This window comes from Bufo bufo, chromosome 6 (assembly GCF_905171765.1).
Source record: "Bufo bufo chromosome 6, aBufBuf1.1, whole genome shotgun sequence".
NCBI classification, from domain to species: domain Eukaryota; kingdom Metazoa; phylum Chordata; class Amphibia; order Anura; family Bufonidae; genus Bufo; species Bufo bufo.
In genome coordinates this window covers 83,684,806-83,704,707 of record NC_053394.1, presented here as the reverse complement: position 1 = coordinate 83,704,707, position 19,902 = coordinate 83,684,806, and the positions used below count along the sequence as shown (strand labels likewise).

The window sequence follows — 19,902 nt, the reverse complement described above, 5'->3', positions numbered from 1 at the left end:
CTACTACCCCCATCATCTCCATTCCTGGTCTGCACGCAGATGGGGGGCATCTGGATGGAGGAGGGGAGGGGTGGCATGATCGCTTTGCAGATGCTTTGTGGCTCCCACGATCATGGAGGGCCCTGGGAGAGTGCCCCCTTATTTCTGCAGAGTTGGAGGCCTTTGTGGCTGCGGGGGTGTCATGCATGTGTGGAGATGGGTCACACAGTTTTTGGCACTGCCTCTCAGTCATCCCATTGAAGGTCCCTATGGTGGCTGATAACGGGGGACACTAGCTGTGGGGGCCACGCCGGCCCGGCTGTGATCACATCCATGTGCACTTATTCTAGCGCAGTATTATCAGTCATTGGGTGGTTTTGGACTACTTTGGTGCTGTGCTTTATATTGCTGTTTGCTGAGCCAGGAAGCTGCAGAATTAAAAGACTCAGTTTGAGTTGGGGGTGGGAATGAAACCTTTAGAAACAGAAGCTGTGACGCTGGGGCGAGCACCGTGCCCCCTCGTAGGCTGCGCTCATTTGTTCTGAAGGCTGACAAGTTGTATCCATGTTGGGACTGTATGGTTGTCAGAGCGGGGGAAGGGGGTGTCAGAGGCTGACATGTTCATATGGTATTTGAATTTGATAAATGACCTCACAACAGTTAAAATCGGACGTGTGACCGATTGCCGCACGGCTGTTTTCAGAACCGTTGCAGTCTATGGTGTTGTAGAAAATTGGACATATCCTGTTGTCCGTTTTCACGCACCAGCAGCATCCATAAAGTTCAAAGCGGTGTTTTTTCATCCGTGAAAAACAAACCAGCAGTTGAATATGGACCGTTTGTCTTTTTGCGAATATACCCTTAGCGTGTTGGTGGACGCCGAAGAGAGTTGTAGAGCGTTGGGTCCGGGTGGCAGTCCGGTGTAGCGCTCTTGTAGCCTGCCAGTTGTGCCCAGGGATCGGGTGGCTTTAGGGACGTAGACGGGTAATGGGGTATATTGTATGTGTCGCAGTTTTGGTTAAGGCCTCGTACGCACAGCCGTGTTTTTGTTCCGCTTGTTTATGCAGATCAGATGCGGACCCGTTCATTTTTAATGTGGATACGCTTCCGTATGTCTGTGACGTGGGACATTTCTACAGAAGGGAGAAAGAAAATGGCGGCATGCACACTGCCGACATCCATGTTTTGCGGACCGCATACTGGTGCATGGGGCTTTACGTATAGATTAGGGAGCTGGGATAGATGGTGTCCTCCCTCCACAGCGGTCACGTGGGTTAGGACCCTTCGTCTTCTGCTTAGTCCTTTTTATGTCGAGTGCTTGGCTGTTTTTTGGCGGAGCGGTCCGAAGTCAGCCCCAGGCCTCCTCTACGTGTAATTGTATTTAAATTTGCAGTTTTGTTTGGAGACCCCATTCCTGCCCTGTTCAGACCCCTAACCTCAAGGTAGACATGCCTGTGGATATTTGCCAATAATCAGACAGGTGGGCAAATACTCTGTATTCCTCATAATATAGAAAGCTTCTGCTTTGAACAGAACAACTTCTTACGTTTCTTACACATTTTGTAGTCGCCAAAATCATATTGCTTGCCTATGAAGTCTCGCCTATAAAGTTAAGCAAGTTGCATAGTTAACTATTTGATCGTCACCATAGATCACGCTGCTAAATCTGGGTGAGATTAGGGGACCTGGTGGAAGGGCCGGTGCCCACGGTCATAGATTTAAGGCTACTTTCACACTCTCGTTTTGTGCTGATCAGTTATGGACGGATCCGTTCAGATAATACAACCGTCTGCATCCGCTCAGAACGCATCCGTTTGTATTATCTTTAACATAGCCAAGACGGATCCGTCTTGAACACCATTGAAAGTCAATAGAGGACGGATCCATTTTCTAATGTCTCATAGAAAACGGATCCGTGCCCATTGACTTCCATTGTGTGTCAAAAAGGATCCGTTTGGCTCAGTTTCGTCAGACAGACACCATAACTCTGCAAGCAGTGTTTTGGTGTCCGCCTCCAGAGCGGAATGGAGACTGATCGGAGGCAAACTGATGCATTCTGAGCGGATCCTTTTCCATTCAGAATGCATTAGGGCAAAACTGATCCGTTTTGGACCGCGTGTGAGAGCCCTGAACGGATCTCACAAATGGAAAGCCAAAACGCCGGTGTGAAAGTAGCCTAAGACCTGTCGGCGGTGACAGATTTCATTCATTTTAACATGGGGCGTTTATGGCGAAGCTTGTCAGATTGATGTCTGTGGAGCATTGTATAGGGTCATCACATGGCAGATGGTCTGGGCATCTCACCCTGTGCACTGGGTATGTGCAGATGTCTCTGGGGTCTCGCTATGGCAGGGACGACATGCAGTGATCCGTGGGTTCCTCCTGGCACTTATAAGGCAGTTCTTTGGGGATTGCCCTGTGGAATAAGCTGCAGGATATTGTTTTTTTTTTATGCTTCGTTTTGTAGAAAGGAGTTCTTCCGAACGGTTTCCCCCTCTGTCTCGCTCATCAGTTGCTTCCTCCAGATCGTTTAGAGACTGAGGATCATCCATTGTTGCCGAGGCCTGAGCTCAGTCACAGATCAGATTAAAATGAAGGTAGCACGTAGGATTGCATCAGACTCCCTGCAGCTAGTTGCTGTGGCACTCATCATAAACCCTTTTATTTCTATGTTTCGGCATATATCGGCACTGCCTTTCTGCAGCGTGATTTCAGTCTGTTCTCCGCTGGTGTTACTTGTCAGGGAAGGAGCCGGGTGCAGATGTCTTGAGGTGACGTCATAGTATTTCTTCCAGTCGTCTGCCATTTGCATGTGATGCTGTTCTGCACAGGATGCAGAGGTGTGTAGTCTGCTACCTCTGCTTTCATTTGCAATCTCTACTTTTGAATGTGGACAATAGGACCTTGAGGTCGTGCATTTTTGCTTCTCTCTGGCTTGGAGGATACTTTTCAGTTTTGGATACGTTTCTGTTGTGGTACCATTAGCATGGACCGTTTTCTCTTGATGCACAATTACCCTTGATTGAGTCCTGACGCTGCAATAGGTAGTTATTACCAAGGCAAGAGCTTTGCAGTTTTGCAGAAGTGAAACTCTTGATGTGTGCACGTCTTGACATTAGGCTGCAGTCTTCAGATTTTTTTGATTGTCTAGTCGCAGTGATTGCTAACCTTCGGAACTCCAGCTGTGGCGAAACTACAACTCCCAGTATGCTCCATTCATTTCTGTGGAGTTCTGAGAACAGCCAGGGGCCATCTTGGGAGTCGTAGTTTTACCATAACTGGAGTGCCGGAGGTTAGCCATCACAGCCATGGACTATCAGGGCATTATTATTATTATTAAAGAGGTATACATACATAATACAGACAATTGCACTAATCATAAACAAGACTAGCTACAGACTGGTACAGAAGGAGAGAGGGCTTTGCCCGTGAGGGCTTACAATCTACATGGTATAGGAGAAGGACACAGTAGGTGAGGGTGAAGCTGGTCATGGCGGTATAGAGGCAGCAGGGTCACTGGTTGTAGGCTAGTCTGAAGAGGTGGGTTTTCAGGTTTCTTTTGAAGGATTCCACAGGGCATGATGGGAGTTGTAGTTTTGCTATAGCTGGAGTGGCGGAGGCTACCCATCACAGGACTAGTGACGTCACATTGTTTCTTTCAGGTGGTTGTAATACGGCCACAGAACCTGGATCCACAATGCTTCTATGAAAGCCAGCTTAGGGTATGCTCACATCTGTGGCAGAGAGCAGCCTGCCGGATACGGCATTGCAGGATTATACCGTTCACCGCCAGATCCCCATTTAATATATTGGGGTCTAGTGGTGATCTGGTGTGGATGTAACCTAAGATAGGCCAAACTCTGCACTGGCCAACGACTGGGATCAAGCAGTGCTAATTCCTGAGCGTTGGCCCATGTGCAGGTGCTGCCATTTGCCTGCCCTTTTGTCAGGTGATTGCTCTTTAATGTGGCACCAAAAAGCCTAGCTTGCTGGCAGAACAGTGTCCTATGTAAGCAGGGGATGTGCTGGCAACAAATCATAACTGTGTGCGTGAACAGCCGTATTCCTGGTCCTTCGTCCTTATACCCCCAATTGCTGCATGTAAATTGGCTTTTAACGGGTAGAAATCTGCCCATGCAAAGCCACCCTACATTCAGCTTAGTTTACATCCATGATTTCAGCACTTGCAGTCATATTATAACCATCTGTAACAGGCCTTGGGGTATGTTCAAAATGCAGCAGCTTCTGTACAGAAGTTGCTTGAACTGAAAATCTGCTCTATGTTGCATGGATTACTGCGAGCCCCGATCACTAAAATTGGGCAGGTGCTGAAGTCCATGGATGCATTTGTCAGACAGATCCGGATCTGTCTCACAAATGCATCTGTTTGCCTCCGGATTGCCGGATCCGGCAGGCAGTACCGGCGGCTGAACTGCCTCCTGGAATCCTCTGCCACAAGTGTGAAAGTACCCTAAAACAAGGCTAGTCAAAGTCCAGGAACCAAGTGATCAGCGTTGCTAGTGATGTCTGTAGAATTTCTTTATCTCCAGCAACTAAGGCTTCTTTCGCATTGGCATTAGGCTGTATTAACACTTGCACTCGTGTGCTGCCGGAAGCACTGGCCGCATTCACTTTAGGCCTCATGCACACGGCCGTGTTCCGCGGCCGAGAGCGGTCCGTGGTAACCCGGCCGGGATTCCTGCTGACAGCAGGAGCGCACGGCGTCATTGGTTGTGCATGAGGCCTTAGGCTACTTTCACACTCGCGTTTTGGGCGGGACCATCATGGATCTGCAAAACGGATCCGTTACAATAATACAACCTTATACATCCGTCATGAACGGATCCGTTTGTATTATGTCTTCTATAGCCATGACGGAAGTCAATGGAAGTTGGATCCGTTTTCTATTGTGTCAAAGAAAACGGATCTGTCCCCATTGACTTACATTGTGTGCCAGGACAGATCCGTTTGGCTCAGTTTCGTCAGACGGACACCAAAACGCTGCAAAGCAGAGTGGAGGCTGAACTGATGCATTCTGAGCGGATCCTTCCATTCAGAATGCATTATAATGCAAACTGATCCGTTTCGGACCGCTTGTGAGAGCCCTGAACAGATCTCTCAAACGGAAAGCCAAAAACGTGAGTGTGAAAGTAGTCGTATGTGGGTGTCCCGACTACCCCTGACAGCAGATATTGGGAGAGTAGGGTCAGGTGGATTTTAACATCTCTGAACCTTTAGTTTTCCATGGAGATATTCTGTAGCCAGAGGAAAACTCCCATCTCCACACCGATCGGACATGTGTAGGAGGTGGTTGAGAGGGATAGGTGCTGTCTGGGCAGCCATTTGCCCGACAGCTATTGAATGTGTGTGGGCAGCTTGTCTACAGCAATTGGGTAATCAGTGATGAGAATTATTTTGCCAACAGGAAAACCTACAGGTTTAAAATGTGCCAATACAGATGGCTGTGACCTTACCTTGGCTCTTGTATTGCAGAAATATGGGGCCCATGAGCTGTGGTTCACAGCAGTGGCCTGTTTGACATGCTGGTTCCTGGGTAGTCACCCAGTTATTCCCTCCTCTGAGGAACCACAGGTACTTAGGGGAGAATGAAATTTTTGCTGTTACACTTTAAAGAATAGTTTTAAAATGGTCTCATGCGTTGAAGGGGTTTTCTGGTAATGGCAAGTTATCCTCTGTCCACAGGATAGTGGATAGGTATTCAGTTAGTGGGGTCCTACCACTGGGATCCCCACAAGCGTGAGGATTGGGGCCACCTACCTCTAAAATGAATGGGACGTCAGGTCAAGCATTCATGCTTCATTGCCCCTGAACCAGTGGTGTCGGGCAGAAGTTTCCCTTTTTAGATTTGGTGTGACTGGAGTGCCGCCACACGGTCAGGTTTTCTTATGCTTTTTTCGAAGCCAAAACCAGGAGTAGATTTGAAAGAGAAGTCCTTTATATTTTTTCCCCTTTTATGATCCGCTTCCTATTTTGACTTCCAAAGCTGCATTAGGAAACCTGATTGCGTGGCGGTACCCTGAATGTTGTACTTGTGTGCCCCTAGATTCGGTTGATGGGGTTTGATTGGTTACTTGAAGCAGTTGCTGTATGCCAGGCATGGCCAACCTGTGGCTCTCCAGCTGTTGTAAAACTACAATTCCCACCATGCCCTGCTGTAGGCTGATAGCTGTAGGCAGTCTGGGCATGGTGGGAGTTGTAGTTTTGCAACATCTGGAGAGCCTCAGGTTGGCCATCCCTGCCGTATGCAGAGCTGCGTGGCCTCGAATGGGTGACAGGCGCCGCTAATGCAGCAAGTAATTGAGAATTCTGTATGGAATCCAATTCTTAGGGGTGTGCCCATGTACCCCTGTATGACACCGCCATGTGTGGGAGGACTTCCATAGAGTGCATCCCTGCTTGACTTGGTATCTGCATGGCGTCCAGTTCCTCACTCTTTGGGCTCATGCACAGGAACGTACTTTGTCTGTGCCCGTTCCGTTTTTCTTTTTTTTGTGGCCCATATGCGGAACCATTAATTTCAATGGTTTGCAAAAAAAAAAAAAAAAATGGATCAGTGTTCACTCCGTATGTCCGCAAGTCGGTTTCACAATAAATAGAACATGTCCAATTCTTGTCTGTTTTGGAGACTAGGACAGGCAATGTTATCCATTTTTTTTTTTTCTTTGTGGATCCATTGTAACAATGCCGGTCTTAGTCCGCAGAACAGACAAGAATAGGAGATGTTCTATATTTTTTTTTTTTCTTGGTGTGCAATTGCCAGCGGCCGGAGCCTCCATGGCCTTCCAGGAATACCTCATATTTTTCACCACTCTTTGCTCTGCCCTACGCTGAGCAATCTGGCGAATGTATTGTAATACCTCCGCTTGTAAAGAAAATCAGAAATATGGCTGGTTTCTTGTCCTGCAGATTTGGATGTCTGTGGACCGCTGTTACACTATGTAGCCGGTAGCGATGTCAATCTTTGGTGATGGCCTTCTGTAGTTGGTGTTTGTAGGAGTAGCTGTCTGATGCATATTGGGAGACAGGTTGTAGAGGATCCTTGCTATGTGTGTGGGGTAGCTTTCTATTAGTGGCTGCTAACTGCAGGACACCCATGGTTTATGGTAAGGCCCTGTTCAGGAGGTCCAGCTGCCTGATCTGGCGGTGAAGTACAGAATCCGCCAGGCTGCTCTGTGCCAAATCTACTTGACGGACATGTGAATGAGGCCCAACAGATATATACATGTAAAATTGCTATGTATCTATGGCTTTGTTCACATTTCCAGATATTGTAAGGGAAGAGTAGTGCAGCGTGAAGAACTATTCCTTCTGTCAAAATGACGGACACTTCAGTGGAACCTGATTATAAGTCCGGGGGTCTTCAGATGATGAGGCATCTGACGCTCCAGTATTCATGTTTCTACTCCTCTGCTGATCTAAGACAGAAAAAATGGCGAATGTGGTCAGTACTGGACTGCTGCATCCAGTTTGAATGCCTTTTGTACATGTTCTCGGCAGCAGAAAATATATATTAGAAAGGCCTGGCAAGTTTATGTTGTGTGCAAGCCATTGGTATACCAAAAATGCCTCTGTATTCTGCTGCGTGCTTTAGTAGCTTTATTCTACACTTTCCTGTTTGGATTCACCTACTTGTATATAAAGAACCATGCTCGGCCCGGGAAACATGGTGCATGTGTTGGTCGCATCTCCCCTGCTGACCCGAACTGACTGTATCACAGTAATTTATGATACAGCCGTCTCTGATTGTGGAGCTATCAGTGTACTCACACGATGATATCAGTATACCGCAGTACCCCCGAGATCAGATACAAGCAGGCTATCATAAATGACTGTGGTCACTTCAGGTCGGGGGAGCCACAGTCGGCCAGGGAGTAGTTGCCGACACATGGGCTGTGTTTACTGGGCCGATTACTGTCGGGTGCATGAGCCCTTGCCCATTAAAGGAATTCTTAGAGGACAGAACCTGATACCATAAGTGGCAGATTCGTTACAATGTAAATATTTAAAGGGGTTTTCCCATCTCAGATAGTAGGGGGGAAATGGGACCTGAAACTACTCTGAGAACGGAGCCCCGGAAGTTGTCGAGGGTGCACTGTGCAGCCTCCCTCCATTCATTTCTAGGGGGCTGCCAAAAATAGTGCTGGCTCGGCTATTTCCTTCAAACCCATAGAAATGAATGGGAGCAGTGGCCGCACAAGCGCGGTGGGCTCCTATTCATGACTACTGGGAAAGTGCTTGGTGGTGGCCGGACCCAGGGAATCCCGGGGTCCTCCAGCCACCACCTTCCTCGCTCCATTCTCGTTGTAGGTGCAGGTCGCAGAGATGGGATATGCTAGGACAGTGATGGTGAACCCAAAACCCACTTATTTATCGCAACGTGCCAAGATGACAATTTAACCTGAATACCAATATAGTATATCTTCTATGTACTTTACCATTTAGCTATAATATCCTGCCTGCATTCAGAGCGCTGCCTGTGCTGTTCATAGTGCGCCCTGCGCTGATGAATGGCAAGAATAGTCTAGGGCAGGGAAGCTCAACCTGCGGCCCTACAGCTGTTGCAAAACTACAACTCCCAGCATGCCAGGACAGTCTACAGCTATCAGTCTACAACAGGGCATTGTGGGAGTTGTAGTTTTACAACAGCTGGAGGGCTGCAGGTTGAGCATCCCTGGTCTAGGGCATATTGGTACACTATAGACTTTTTCCAGGGTGCCCACAGAGAGGGCTCTGAGTGCTGCCTCTGGCACCGGTGTCATAGTTTCCCTACCACTGTGCTAGGATATGCCCCCATAGTCTGATGGGTGCAGGTTCCACCTCTGGGACCTGCACCTACACAGAGAACGGAGCCCTGAAAGTTGTGGAGGGTACACTGCACATGTGCTTCCTACCTCCATTTGTTTCTATGGGGCTGCCGAAAATAGCTGAGTGCTGGCTCAGCTATTTCCGTCTGCTCCATAGACATGAATGGGAGCAGTGACCGCGCCAGAGAAGAGCACTCCTATTCACTACTTGGTGGTGACCTGGGGCCCTCTAGCCACCACCTTCCCTGCTCCGTTCTCTGTGTAGGTGCGGGTCCCAGAGGTGGGATATGCAAGGATATGCCCCCCCATTGTCTCGGGTGGGAATACTCCTTTAAATACTAATGACCTATCCTCAGTATACGTCATCAATATCTGAATGGTGGGGGTCCCACAGCAGAACCCCTGCCGATCAGCTGTGTGAGAAGGCAGCGGCACTCCTGTGAGCGTAACGGCCTTCTCTCTGCTTTCCCAAGGCCAGTGATGACATGTCATTGGTCACGTGGCCTTGGAGCAGCTCAGCCCCATAGAAGTGAATGCGGCTGAACTGCAGTACTAAGCGCAGCCGCTATACAATGAATGGCAATGCGCTTGGTAAGCTGGGAGAAGGCCGCGGCGCTAACAGGGGTGCAAGTGCCTTCTTAAACAGCTGATCGGCAGGGGTCCTGGTGTTGGACCCCCGCTGATCAGATACATGGATTCCTGGTTACATGACCCGCCATTAGCAGCCATTTTATGGACAGACGCCCTGTGCAGGCAGCACAAAAGACTGCAAACAGAGATATAGAAAATAGTGCAGAATTTAAACAAAGGCTATATTAGTAAGTGCTATATAATCATCTCGCAAAAAGTGGCGAACCTCTGATGAAATTAGGGTTCATCCATGAGTTGGTGTTCATTTTGAGCAGTGAGTCTTGGTAATGTAGGGGTATTGTCTGGTATGTGGATATTATATAACCTTTACGTCACTGTCGTCTGAGACATGGCTGACAAATTTGTGCCAAAAGCCTGTCATTTTAGTAGTCATTGTGATAACTCAATCCTTATAAAGGGAATGTGTCCTGAGGATGTGGAGCGTGCGCATTAGATTGCTGCTTGTGGTGCTGTACCCGGTCTGTGGGACGTCAGGCATTGAAAACCTTCACCATGATTAACAGTAACAGGTTAAGGCCTCCTGTACATGACTATTTTTTCCCCCTCATCTGATTTGCATTTCCTGAAGGTTGGAGAGAACACGTCCTATTCTTCTCCATTATTGCTGGATGCACACTGTTATCCGTATTTTGTGGACTGCAAAATGCATACGGTTGTGCGTGGGAGGCCCAATTGCGGTTTGTGGGAGCTTGATCTTGAGGACGGGTTCCCTTTAATGACTGGACTTTTATAAAGGGTTTGTTCCATCCGGGGTGCACTCTTTAATCTGAAGTTTAAAGAGGACCTTTCATATTTTATTTTTTAGTTTAGATAAATACCTTTCCTTGCTGGGTACCCCCTGCTGATGCTGCCACCCTGCCTGTTTTTTTTTTTTTTCAAATACGCCCCGCTGTGCCCCCCAGTAGTTTTCCCGCTCAGTATGTTAATACTGAGCATCGGTACAGGGAGGAGGAGACCCCAGGGTTTCTCAGTGGGTGTCTCCTTCTCCCTGGCTGTAGGGCTGTCCAATCACAGCGGAGAGCGTCGCATGGTGTTTTCAGATAGCATTGTATTTTGTGGTAACAGGTCCTCAAGGGTCCATTCACATGTCCGTAAGTGTTTTGCGGATCCACAAAACACTGACACCGGCCATGTGCACATGGCCGGCACTATTATAGAAAATGCCTATTCTTGTCTGCTATTTGCAGAGCCGCGGACCGGAAGTTTGGGGCCGCGGAACGGAAGTGCGGACAGCACACTGCTGTCAGTATCTTTTCCAGCCCCATTGAAAATGAATGGGTCCGCACCCGTTCCACATAATTGCAGAACGGATCCGGAACATTCATAGGGACGTCTGAATGGAGTCTTACCCTGGCCTTGCTGTAATGTAACTCACCTTCTCATTCTGTGTATGCACTGAGGCCAATCTGGATGAGGGGAGTAAGGCAGATTTCACACGAGCGAGATTTCAAAGCAGCAAAGCATTACAAATTGTGGAAATCTGAAAAAAATAACACGTAAGTAGCTCGGATCTACATGGGACGCTAACCCGTTGCGGTTTAGCAGTAGGCTGTCATATATTTCGGTATGTAATGTGAAGGCGCAGTACCATGCGGTTTCCTTTACCTGACTGGCTGCATTCTTTACACTGGACTAGACTGCAGTTTTGTGTAGCTGGCATTTCAGGTTTTTCAGAATGTATTGTTAGCAAGCATCGAAACATGACTTTCCATTTCAAGACTCTTAGGGGTCATGCATACAAGCCACCTTTCTCACCTGGTGGCACAGAGAAGATCAGTGTGAGTGCTTCATGGTGGACCCTTACTCCTTCCTGTGAGATTGCACCACCACTATGTGTGTCGGTGGTGCCTGTAAGCTCTCCGCTAGATTTCTGGTTTGCTCAGAGAGGAATGCCTTTCACTGGTGTAGTTAGTTCATCGGCCAATGTCCTATGTGTACGGGCACAATTTTAAGATTGGAGGTAGGTGGACTGTCTTTGGCAGCATTACAGGGCCAGTTATCGGAAGCGCGTTCCTTCTGTCCGAGCAGCCGATGAATGATCAAAGGTTCAGGATCACAGATGCCTGAAGATCAGCGGCACAACTCACTGCGTAATCGGGAGGAAGGACTGCAGTAGCAATCCTCCCTCCCACATCAGGCCTGTGCAAACAAGCGCTGATGGATGTTATCATCCATCGGCATTTGCACAGCCCATATTATAATTTGACCGCTGTAAGCAAAGAATGGGCAGCTTAGAGGTTTAGGAGCTGGTTGGGGCAAGGCTTTGTTCACACTTTTGTCTTGGTTTCTGTTTAAAAGGGACACTATGGTGCATTGCCAGATTTGTCACTTGATGGCCTCTACCACTATTTGTTTCATTAAATCTGTCGTAGCTCAGCAGTGTGAACCCCAAACAGCAAGTTGTCAGCAAGTTATCCGACTACCTGGCTCCTGATAAAGTATATTAAAGGGGTTGTGCAAGAATTTGGCACCCTTCCCCCAAACACAGACACTTGCCTGGACCTGTAAAGGAAAGATGACTTGGCTGCTTCCTGCCGATGGCTCCCTGTTCCTTCTCCTCGATGTTTGACATCGCTGCAGTCGATCACAGGCCGTGGCGGTCACCAGCTCCACTTCAGCCATGACAAATGGCATACATAGAAATGAATGGGCCCTTTTGCTGTATCTGCCAAAAATACGGGTTGGACGCAGATGGAAAATGTTTGTGTGCATGAGGCCTTACTGTTAGACAATATCACTTAGCGCTGCCATAAATGACGCCACTCTTCTGTAGGTGGCACAGTCAGGCATTGGCAGGCGTTTGTGACATTTTTGTGGCTTGGGAAACGTCTTCCAAAGGCTTCCGGGATCCTTGCGCTCAGTAGAAAATAACTCCTAAAGATAGGTTCCAGCAGCAGATTTCTAGGCACGTTGGCTACCTGGCTCCTGGGATTTCTCCAGGTAATGTAATCAGGAAAATGGCTCCAAAGGTCGAGCTGATTGTTTGCTTGTCAGAACAGTGTATTACGAGATGAGTGTAATCGCAAGGTATTTCACCCTTCTCAAGATCAGCATGTTATCTATGAGCAGACCTGGCCGAGGATGGTAAGGGCTACCTGAGCAGTGAAGATTGTAATGGTCCTGCGCCATCTTCTGCCATGGATGCCTTGTGGCTGCAAACAGTGTCAGGTCCAGGCCTCCTGCAAGCTGGAGAGCTCCTGGCACTTGCCCATCACTGGGCAGTAATGACTTCTCAGCGTCAGGTTCGCCCTTTTTCTTATTGCGCTTTAACAAAAGTAACATGGAACGTCCCTGATATTTTTAAGATACACTTCCAGAATAGTTGTCAGTACTACGTGTTCCTTTCATCATTTTATCTTGCGTGGCCTTCCTAGCAGCGAGGTTGACACACATTTTTATAGCTGTTCTGTTAATTGCGTTAATCTTTTTGCAGTTTTTTTAACAATTAAAATAAGCTACTGTCGTTCAGGTGATGGGACTGGCACCTCTATATCGTATGGGACTATTCAGAGGTTGCTAATGCTGTCATGTGGCTATGAAGATTCATTCATCTGAGGTTTTCTGGGGCTTGCATATTGATCACCTATCAGCAGCATACAGTAGGTCATTAGCATCTGACTGGTGGGGGATCCAATTTCTGACAACCCTGCTGATTCGCTGTTGCGCTGCAACCATTTCATAGTATATGAAGCAGCGCTGTATATTGTATGGCGACTGTGCTTGGTTTTGCTGCTCAGACCCATTCACTTGAATGAACCTGACCTGCACAAAGGCCATGGGACTGATCCTTTGGACAAGACTTAAAGGGCTTATCCGGGTTCAGAGCTGAACCCGGACATACCCTTATTTTCACCCCGGCAGCATCCCTGAGGCTAGCATCAGAGCATCTCATGCTCCGATGTGCCCCCTTGCTCTGCGCTAGATCGCGCAGGGTAAGGGCTCTTTTGTTTATCATAAGCGATTTAGCGCAGGACAAAGGAGAGCATCGGAGCCTGAACTGCTCCGATGCTCGTCAGGGGGGCTGCCTGGCTGAAAATGGAGGTATGTCCGGTTTCAGCTCTAATGGAAACCCATTAGCGTGAAAATGCAGTGCAAGCTGCATGTTATAGAGCAGGAGGAGCTGAGCAGATTGATATATAGCGTAATGAGAAAAGATTCAGTAAAACTTGTACAGTAATTTATACATTTATATCCCTGCTCATTCTGTTCTTTGAAGTCCTATCAGTAACTGACAGCCTTCCCTCTATCTCTGTGTATACAGAGAGAGCGGTCAGTCACTGATAGGACCGTCTCCTGGACTTTAAAGAACAGAATAAGGGAGCTTTCACACGACAGTATAAATGGATCCGCATCCGTTCCGCAAATTTGCGTAACGGGTGCAGACCCATTCATTTCAATGGGGCCGCAAAAGATGCAGACAGCACACCGTGTGCTATCCGCATCCGTTGTTCCGTTCCGTGGCCCCGCAAAAAAGAGAGCATGTCCTATTGTCCGCATTCTCTATATAGCGTCGACCATGTGCGGTCCGCAAAATGCGGAACGCACACAGCAGGTATCTGTGTTTTGCAGACCGCAAAACACTTACGGTCGTGTGAATGCACCCTAAGTGGGAATTTAAATTAATGAAATACACGTTCTACTGAATCTTTTCCCTCCACACTATAGATCAGGCATGCTCAACCGGCGGCCCTCCAGCTGTTGCAAAACTACAACTCCCAGTATGGCTGGACAGCTTGCAGCTATCAGCCTACAGCAGGGCATTGTGGGAGTTGTAGTTTTACAACCGCTGGAGGGCCGTAGGTTGAGCATGCCTGCTATAGATCAATCTGCTCAGCTCCTCCTGCTCTATAACACACCTGCAGATTATACTGCATTTTCACGGTGACAGGTTCCCTTTTAAAAAGGGCTGGTTAAATCTATAGCTTTTATATGCTATTAAAGGAAACCTGTCACTGGGATTTTGTGTATAGAGCTGAGGACATGGGCTGCTAGATGGCCGCTAGCACATCTGCAATACCCAGTCCCCATAGCTCTGTGTGCTTTTATTGTGTAAAAAAAACGATTTGATACATATGCAAATTAACCTGAGATGAGTCCTGTACATGAGATGAGTCAGGGACAGGACTCATCTCAGGTTAATTAGCATATGTATCAAATCGTTTTTTTTTTACACAATAAAAGCACACAGAGCTATGGGGACTGGGTATTGCAGATCTGCTAGCGGCTATCTAGCAACCCATGTTCTCAGCTCTATACACAAAATCCCGGTGACAGGTTTCTTTTAAAGGGCATCTGTCAGCAGTTCTGTACCTATGACACTGGTCGAGCTGATTGTTTGCTTGTCAGAACAGTGTATTACGAGATGAGTGTAATCGCAAGGTATTTCACCCTTCTCAAGATCAGCATGTTATCTATGAGCAGACCTGGCCGAGGATGGTAAGGGCTACCTGAGCAGTGAAGATTGTAATGGTCCTGCGCCATCTTCTGCCATGGATGCCTTGTGGCTGCAAACAGTGTCAGGTCCAGGCCTCCTGCAAGCTGGAGAGCTCCTGGCACTTGCCCATCACTGGGCAGTAATGACTTCTCAGCGTCAGGTTCGCCCTTTTTCTTATTGCGCTTTAACAAAAGTAACATGGAACGTCCCTGATATTTTTAAGATACACTTCCAGAATAGTTGTCAGTACTACGTGTTCCTTTCATCATTTTATCTTGCGTGGCCTTCCTAGCAGCGAGGTTGACACACATTTTTATAGCTGTTCTGTTAATTGCGTTAATCTTTTTGCAGTTTTTTTAACAATTAAAATAAGCTACTGTCGTTCAGGTGATGGGACTGGCACCTCTATATCGTATGGGACTATTCAGAGGTTGCTAATGCTGTCATGTGGCTATGAAGATTCATTCATCTGAGGTTTTCTGGGGCTTGCATATTGATCACCTATCAGCAGCATACAGTAGGTCATTAGCATCTGACTGGTGGGGGATCCAATTTCTGACAACCCTGCTGATTCGCTGTTGCGCTGCAACCATTTCATAGTATATGAAGCAGCGCTGTATATTGTATGGCGACTGTGCTTGGTTTTGCTGCTCAGACCCATTCACTTGAATGAACCTGACCTGCACAAAGGCCATGGGACTGATCCTTTGGACAAGACTTAAAGGGCTTATCCGGGTTCAGAGCTGAACCCGGACATACCCTTATTTTCACCCCGGCAGCATCCCTGAGGCTAGCATCAGAGCATCTCATGCTCCGATGTGCCCCCTTGCTCTGCGCTAGATCGCGCAGGGTAAGGGCTCTTTTGTTTATCATAAGCGATTTAGCGCAGGACAAAGGAGAGCATCGGAGCCTGAACTGCTCCGATGCTCGTCAGGGGGGCTGCCTGGCTGAAAATGGAGGTATGTCCGGTTTCAGCTCTGAACCTGGACAACCCCTTTAAGAGGAAAAGGGCACAGCTCTCTCCTGAGCGCAGGTGTCTCTTCCGACAACTGATCTGCAGATCCCCCACCCCCCCACTCAAATTATCCTGCGAAATAGGTCATCAATATTTCGCAGATCCTTTAAATATTCTTTTTTTCTTACTCACTGCCTTAACAGAGCCATAACTTTATTTTTCAATTTGCATAGCCGTATGAGTTTTTTTTTTTTTTTGAGACAAGTTGCACTTTTTAATGGCATCATATAGTATGGCATATGATGTAGTGAGCTGGAAAATAATTAAAAATGGGGTGAAAACTACAGATCACCCCACAAGAAATGAGCACACACAGCTCTGTAGGTGTAAATATAAAAAAGTTAAAGGGGGCCAGAATATGGTGTTGCACAGCAAAAATCATATTTTTTTCCCAATGTTTTTAGAAGTATTAAAACACAAGAAAACTGTATAAATGCCTTATCTCTATTTGTATAGTAAATGGCATAAAAATGTATAAAACTATAGCGGAATATAATAAAAAATTTTTGTTATACCATTTTCCAATGTTAGTTTTTGATCACTTTATTTTTTTATTTACTTTTTTTTGCGCAGAGGAAAAAACAGCAAATCACCATTTTTATTTTATTTCTGTTATGGTGTTCAGCATACAAGACGGTACATTTATTTTCTAATAGTTTTAATTGAATTTTATTGACCATTTGAACATGCGATCATTAGATCATAGACTGCAGTGAATTACCATAGCAGCCTTTGAGAGGTTCACTATGTTCCTATGAAGCCCTGCCACAGACAGGGCTGCATAGAAACTGTTGCTGTGGTAACCTGCAAGCCTTTAGAAGGCTCAAGGCTACCACGACAAATGAACAGCTCCCCCAGTCTTTGCACCCGGGGAAAGCCCAGTTTGAAGGTCTGCGATCGGCGATATTGCAGATCGCTGACAAAATCTCTCGGTGTCTGCTGTTGCAAGTCTGTGCCATTTACCCACCTTTAACCGTTTGTTTCGCCTTTGAGTACAGAAAGTGGCATAAGCGATTTGTGGTTTACATGGGAATGTACTGAAAGTAAAATTGTAATGCGGCAGTTTACATAGTAAGGATGACGTACGTAGCTTTGATGGGGCAGTTGTAGTGGTGAATATGCAATTTGATATTTTTTTTTGACCTTGCGCAACATCTTTTTCCTGCTTTGAAAACGTGGGTCATTAATGCGTGCTGGCCAAGTGTCCAGATGATGAGAATGGACCATGGGTTGGAAGTTATGCGTCTGTGAAATCCTCTGGTCTTATTCCTCTGGATGATAAATTTGGTGCATGGCTAGACTTTATACCAACGATTGATTGCTTGTCTTAGTTTGTGATCGTTTTATACCAGAATTGAGGCTCAATTCTGGTGCAAAATGTTGCATTTTAGGCCTTATCCCATTTCTCATTAAATGGGTTATACAGGAAATTATAATGATGACCTATCCTCGGGATAGGTCATCATGATCAAATTGGCAGGGGTCAGAGCCCCGACACCCCTGCCAATCGGTTGTTCCAGGGAGCCACTGCGCTCACTGGAGCTCTGGGGAGTGCTGTGGGCACAGCGCCCTACATAGTATAGTGGCTGTGTTTGGTATCGCAGCTCATCCTCATTCACCTCAGGCCACGTGACTGATGTACAGTGATCTCACATGGCCTAGGAAGAGACCTCGGCGCTCATGGAGCCGGCTGGCCTCTTACAGCTGATCGGCAGGGGGCTGGGGTGTTTGACCCCACCGATCTGATATTGATGACCTCTCCTGAGGATAGATCATCAATATTATTTACTGGATAGCCCCCTTAAGCCATGTCCAGTTGCTTAGCTAGATGCATAGGACTTTTCCCAAAACCAGATGACTTAAATTGTGCCAAATATTTGTGCAATTTGCGACTAGGTCTGGGTGGACTTGCATTAGCAAATCCAGGCAAGTGTTTTCTTCCTGTGTTGTGTGGAACTTTTGGTTCCACAAGAAGGTGTTTTCCTGCATGGCTCACAATGGGACCGTGCACTGGGTTAGTGGCATACATTTCAACAGCAAATCTATCACTGATCTAAATGGGGCTTGCAGAAGGCGTTCACGTGGAAGTTCCTGGCCACATACGTGTCTGCCACGGCTCTTCTGTGTGTGAATTCACCGTTTTGCAGCAGGAAGCTTTCACAGGCAGCGTTTCTATCAAGTAACCCGGGGCCTGGGATGCCAGCGCTTGCTTTAGTTTTGATTAGTTGGTCCATTTGTGGTGCAGTGTACTGGCAAATTCTTAATCCCTTTTCCTCGATCCACGAGTGCTCTCCACTATTCGTGTTGGGAGAGTGAAACAGGCATTCTTCGAAGAACATCTCTAGGAGAGGCTGAAGCCAAAAAGGATTATTTCCTGCCCCAGGATTTGAAGTTTAGAATATAACAGTGCTGTTTTCAAGTACAGTCACTTCAGAAATGAACTTGGCAGACACCATGAATGTATCCCCTATGCTGAAAATACCAAAGGCGTTTTCCTTGGACTGGCTGTGGCAGTCAGAGCACAAAGTGCTTACTGTTGAAAGAGGAGATACTGCCGAGAGTCTGCACCAGAGCTGGGAACAGACATGGCTTTATTCCCTTGTACTGGGATTTTAACTCCTTTCTCTGCAGACCTGAGAGTTCACTACTGGTTCAGTGCCCAGATGCCCTTTTTGGCTTTTGATACTTCTCTCTAGTTTCCAAAGTGTAAAAATGCAGCATGTTGTGTTTCTGCTCTAATTTGTTTAGTAGTTTGGGTTCCTGCAGATGGAGTCTTGCTCGAAACGGGTGCCAGTTTGGAAACAAGTGCGATGGGCAGGGATCATTCAGTTAATGTGAATATTCTTGGTTGCATCCAATGTTTTCAGTCCGTTCGGATTCTGCCCCTGAGCTTTGAGGCCAGCATTGCTCTATGGAAGGTTTGGCATCCTGTCATCCAGACCTGCTCGCCTTAGACAGAACTGATTTGTGGCTACAATTTGCTGCGATTTTGCTCAGAGCTGATCTATTTGATATCCAAGGATAATTATTAAAAGGAAACCCATTAGCGTGAAAATGCAGTGCAAGCTGCATGTTATAGAGCAGGAGGAGCTGAGCAGATTGATATATAGCGTAATGAGAAAAGATTCAGTAAAACTTGTACAGTAATTTATACATTTATATCCCTGCTCATTCTGTTCTTTGAAGTCCTATCAGTAACTGACAGCCTTCCCTCTATCTCTGTGTATACAGAGAGAGCGGTCAGTCACTGATAGGACCGTCTCCTGGACTTTAAAGAACAGAATAAGGGAGCTTTCACACGACAGTATAAATGGATCCGCATCCGTTCCGCAAATTTGCGTAACGGGTGCAGACCCATTCATTTCAATGGGGCCGCAAAAGATGCAGACAGCACACCGTGTGCTATCCGCATCCGTTGTTCCGTTCCGTGGCCCCGCAAAAAAGAGAGCATGTCCTATTGTCCGCATTCTCTATATAGCGTCGACCATGTGCGGTCCGCAAAATGCGGAACGCACACAGCAGGTATCTGTGTTTTGCAGACCGCAAAACACTTACGGTCGTGTGAATGCACCCTAAGTGGGAATTTAAATTAATGAAATACACGTTCTACTGAATCTTTTCCCTCCACACTATAGATCAGGCATGCTCAACCGGCGGCCCTCCAGCTGTTGCAAAACTACAACTCCCAGTATGGCTGGACAGCTTGCAGCTATCAGCCTACAGCAGGGCATTGTGGGAGTTGTAGTTTTACAACCGCTGGAGGGCCGTAGGTTGAGCATGCCTGCTATAGATCAATCTGCTCAGCTCCTCCTGCTCTATAACACACCTGCAGATTATACTGCATTTTCACGGTGACAGGTTCCCTTTTAAAAAGGGCTGGTTAAATCTATAGCTTTTATATGCTATTAAAGGAAACCTGTCACTGGGATTTTGTGTATAGAGCTGAGGACATGGGCTGCTAGATGGCCGCTAGCACATCTGCAATACCCAGTCCCCAT

General features: G+C 47.0%; 1 protein-coding gene across 1 annotated transcript in view; it reads left to right on the top strand.

Annotated features, from left to right (window-relative positions):
* PTEN (phosphatase and tensin homolog) overlaps positions 1 to 19,902 on the top strand; it is a 53,639-nt gene that overhangs the window by 679 nt on the left and 33,058 nt on the right. The window lies entirely within an intron of this gene.